The sequence below is a fragment of the Montipora foliosa genome, chromosome 5 (assembly GCF_036669935.1).
Source record: "Montipora foliosa isolate CH-2021 chromosome 5, ASM3666993v2, whole genome shotgun sequence".
Classification (NCBI taxonomy): domain Eukaryota; kingdom Metazoa; phylum Cnidaria; class Anthozoa; order Scleractinia; family Acroporidae; genus Montipora; species Montipora foliosa.
In genome coordinates this window covers 10,913,548-10,918,479 of record NC_090873.1, presented here as the reverse complement: position 1 = coordinate 10,918,479, position 4,932 = coordinate 10,913,548, and positions in this window count along the sequence as shown.

The following is a 4,932-nucleotide window of genomic DNA, read 5'->3' as shown; positions in this document are numbered from 1 at the left end:
TTCTTTCCAACAACATGGCCGCCGTGACGTCAGATGCAATCAAAGAATAAACACTTCGCTTTCTCTGAGGTAATCGTTAATAGGCCATTTCCGAGTTCAAGCCTGCCTCATCTTCAAAGCGAGTCTAAGTGCCAAGTTTTTGTTATGAAAATTAGTTTTCATTCATATGTAAAGTAGAACTAATTACCATTTCAAAGACTTTGCACTTAGACGCGCTTTGGAAAGGAGGCAGACATGAACTCGGAAATGGCCTATTCACTTGCAGAGCATGCTATAAACGACATGAACTCTTCGACATGAGACTATCATACCACAGCAAACGTGAACAAAGAGAAAGTCTTGAAAGATTAGAACCATTATTTATACTTGGCGAAAAAAATGAATACATCACTTTGCAATGCAAGAGATGGGCTAATGAAATAAAAAAAAAAAAAAAGAGACTCCCGCCTGATAAGTTGGTTATGGCAAGCTGACGAGGCTTAACAAGGCCGAAGCAGCTGTCCATGACTGCCAATAGCCCTTTTCACGGTTAATTTGGTTTTATCAACGGAGTTGATAATGTAAATTGGCCACCGTACAGAGATTCTAAAAGCTGACGTTTCGAGCGTTAGCCCTTCGCTCGAAATGTCATCTTTTAGAATCTCTGTACGGTGGCCAATTTACATTATCAACTCCGTTGATAAAACCAAATTTTTGTATACTACTTCCCCACCGACGCAGCACCACCGTTTCTTTAAAAACTACCCCTTCATTCTTTTCACGGTTAGTTTTTCTCATTTGCATTACAATATAATCTAGCATGTATGTGAAGCAATTTCGGGCTATTTTGCAGTTTTAACCCGAAATTGCCTCGCATCCACGTTAGATTACAGTGTAATGCAAAAAAGAAAAACACTTTGTGAAAAGGGCTATTGACCAGGTGAAATGGCTGTGCGCATGCGTGATGTGTTGGCCACACCGGGTTAGTGTTATGGTGTGTTCACCTTGCTTTTAATATTGATTTCAAGGTGCTAACAAACAACAAACTATTTCATTCACTGTACTCTGGTTGCCGTGTCGAACTAAAAAATGCCGTCAAGCCGTCGCTATACAGTGCAAGGCTGTAGCAATACTTCAAACCATAGTGCTGGGATTCCTTTGCATCGTAGGCGCCTGTTCTGAACGTTTTAAAGAGAGGGTCCTTCACGTTGGTAGATCCAAGCGGACAATCCGTCCTCATGCTAGTCCGACCGTATGGAACAAGGGACCGGAGAAGCCATACTCCGCACGATCGCATAAGAAGGTGAGTATCAATACAAGAATTTTTTTTTTCTTTTCACTGGTTTATAAAAGTTGCATACATAAGAGACGAAAACTGCGATCTCAGAACAGTTGATCTCGAGGATGTTGTATAAAGGGCTTAAGTGTACAAATGTGTTCCTCTGTCGAACTCTTCCATTCCTTCAACGCATCGGTCAACTTGCATACAGCATCTGCACTCTTCAGGTTTTACAAGAAACTCAGTTGGAAGAACTGCACCTGAGGTAAAAGTGGGAAAATGATCTAACTGATATGACAAGGCAAGCAAATTTTCGTGGATAGTTCAATGCATGCACATGTCTGCAAGTGAGATTTTCACGGTAACGTAGATTGTGTAAATGAATAAGCAATCTTTCCACTAGTTAACGGCCCAGAAAAAACGTTTCCTGTCTACAAGCGACACAAATATAACAAAGAGAATTACAAACCAGTTTTAGACTTCTTCTTGTCCAGAGAATCTACTCTAAAAAATCTTGTCTTCCTCTTCTTTTTGGGCCATGCACCTGCCCCCGATATTCAGCCGCTTCTTGCTCCGTGACAATCGGCTCGAGATTTTCGTAGGCAAGAAGTCGTCGCTCGCTGAAACAAAACTGTCCTCTGAGGGCTCGGAAGACTGTTCTTGACTGCTTTTCACTGGATTCACTGAAATAATCGGACATTTCGATCTCGGAGACGCTAGACAAATCTTTCAAATTGCAATTAAAAACGGAGGAATTAAACTCGAATGTTGAGCCTCTGACGTCATGATTAAGAAATCTTCTTTTCAATTGCGGGCTTAGTAATTACGGCCAAATTTTAGGACACTTTGGAACCGTTAAGGGGTTTGTTATCAATGTTCTTTTTCAATTATACATAGTAATCTTAACCCAACGGCATATTTTGTAGCAGAATAGGGTCGAAAGAAACCGGGCACTTTAAGCTGGTATGCAAATGCTGTCGTCGGATTAGTTATTGCTACAAAAAGAGTTCTTGCGGCATACAGTCACATCATCATATCACCACAGAGACAATTACTATACCAGAAAATTTGTGACCTAGATATCGTCGCTATAGGCTGCGGCTGTCAGCTGATGATCAGTGCGGAATATTCCACGACAGCCAGAGTTGACCTCTTTAAGGCCCGTTTAAGCGGTTTCAACATTTGACCAAAATTCGTTCAATTAAAGTTGAACGGATGTTGAGCAAATGTCGGACGAAAAAGCAAAGTTGTGCGGTGGCCGTTCGAACGGTTACAACATTGCACCAACAAAAGAACCAACACTTTCGCGAAATTTGATTCCGAGGAACTAACAACTAGAAACCAATCTCTCTCGTCCAGATAAACTGCACCATATTGACTTTTGCGGCCTGATGTGAGCATGCGTGTATTCTGCTATTGTTGAACAGAGTGTTCAAAACGGTTTCAACACCATTCAACATTTTCGAGAGCGAAGGAGAGGTGGAATCGATGTTGAGTGAAAGTTGAAGCCGATTTAAACTTGATTCAACACGCTTCAACAAGATTTCAACATTTTTTACCCTTTCAACAATGTTGCACGACCTGTTCAAACGCACCCAACATTTGGTTCAACGAAGTGTTGAATGCATGTTGAAGCAAATGTTGAAACCGTTTAAACGGGCCTTTAGCTTGCACGCTTTGTTTTCCCATTTAAGACCACGTGATGTTCCCAAGGGAATTTTTCCTTTTGTTTTTTTCATAAGTTTGCATACGTATGCACGTGCATAAGACGACCTTTGAAAGAAACTGTTCTCTAGAGTAACATCAAGTGGTCTGAAATGGGAAAACAAAACGTACCAGCTAAAGAGGTCTATTGCCGAATTTGAATTTCTTATTGTCATTTGTTTCTGCGGGTCAACTTTATGTCAGATTTATCGTCTTAGAAGTGGGAGGCGCGGATCGAGTAGTCCGGGTTCGGGTCCTGGCCGGGGACATTGTGTTGTGTTCTTGGGCAGGTGTATAAATGGGTACCGGCGAATCTAATGCCAGAGGTAACCCTGCGATGGACTAGCGTCCCATCTAGGGGGGAGTTGAAATACTCTTAGTCGCTTCATGCTACAGTAACCGGAGATAAGCGCAGGCTTGATGGGCCTTCTAGCCTCGCAGCAGACTTTACCTTTTTTCATCGTCTTAGAAAGACTGACAACAATGGAAAGAGTGTAAAGGATTTTTTTTGAAACGCCAGTTATTTATTATCGATAGCAGCCTTTTGTTCCACTTTTTTTTTTAAACTTTTATTTTTTACAAACAAATTACGTACATTACAAACTTTACTTATAAATCTACTAACACTATGACTAGTACAGCTTATACCAGTTGCGCAATCACTGAAAAGCTGGTATACTAGGATGTTTATATAATAGGGTTCTATAATACGAATCTATTTCTACTGTGGAACCCCGTTAATACGGTCATCAACCGGCCTAAAAAAAATGCCGTTGCCTTAAAACAGGGAGGAGTGTTGCTGACAGTACTTCGTAAATTAAATCGGCTGTCCGATTACCGTGTCACAGGCATTTTGGTTTTCTTAAATTAGCAAAGGTGGCCGCATTAACGGGATGAAATTATAGAGGATTCTACTGAGTGTTTGGGATTTAGAATTGTGGACGTTGGCCGTATGTATGAGCGCGTGACCGCATTAACGAGGGTTTTCTTTAAGAGAATGTAAGGCCGTTTTGCCGGGCCAAAAAAAAGTGTCCGCAATAACGAGGTGACCGTATTACTGAGGTGGCCTTAAGGGTTGGGTTCCACTGTATATACGAACTACACAGATACTGACTATGCTTCTGCCAGCCAACAAATCTCACTAAATATACGCTACTGCTAACATCACTCATTTATACAACAAAACAGCTTTGAATAAATTAAGCTTTAAGTCCTCTTTTTCCTCCATTGGATAATGTCAAAAGCCCATGACTATAGAAGCTTACGACTTCATTGTATTTGTGGAAGGGCGTTTTTACAGACCGAGTTATTTTTAGAAGCATTTTCCCGTGAAACCAGACCTTTGCAGCCAATCCCAAGTCTTGCATGAAAAATTAGTACCCATGGAATTGAGCATTGTAACTCGGGCAAGCCAGACTATTTAAGAACTCGTCTAAAAGTGGCTTGATCTTTTCTGTGGAAATGCCGTTACATAGACGTTACATAGACCTAGTATTGGAGTTGTAGCTAGGCTCCTGGTAATGTGGAGGAAAGAGGGATTGCTGCCTAACTTTAACTGTAATAGACCTTATTCATAAATGGCGGTCACTTTTGTAATTCTTTTGTCCACGTGCAAATTAGCCTACCAAGCCTCATTTTAGAGCAAGAATTCTTTTCAATTCACTGTATGGTATCAAGGCTTGGTAGGCTAATTTGCACTTCGACAAAAGAATTATAAATTGACCGCCACTTATGAATAAGGTCTATGAGTTTCCAGTTTTAAAAAAGTAAAGAAATAAATTAATGAACAACTGCAGATTTTACTACAAGGGCAAGTACCATACAAAACAGGCTATTTCCCGTAAAATGAAACATTTAAGAACAATTCGTGTTGCCTAGTCGTGTCAAATAGGAAATGTGTCACAACTACAAAAGCATTTTAATTGTAATAAGCATGCAACTTTCACGATGGCGTCATTTGATTACAACTA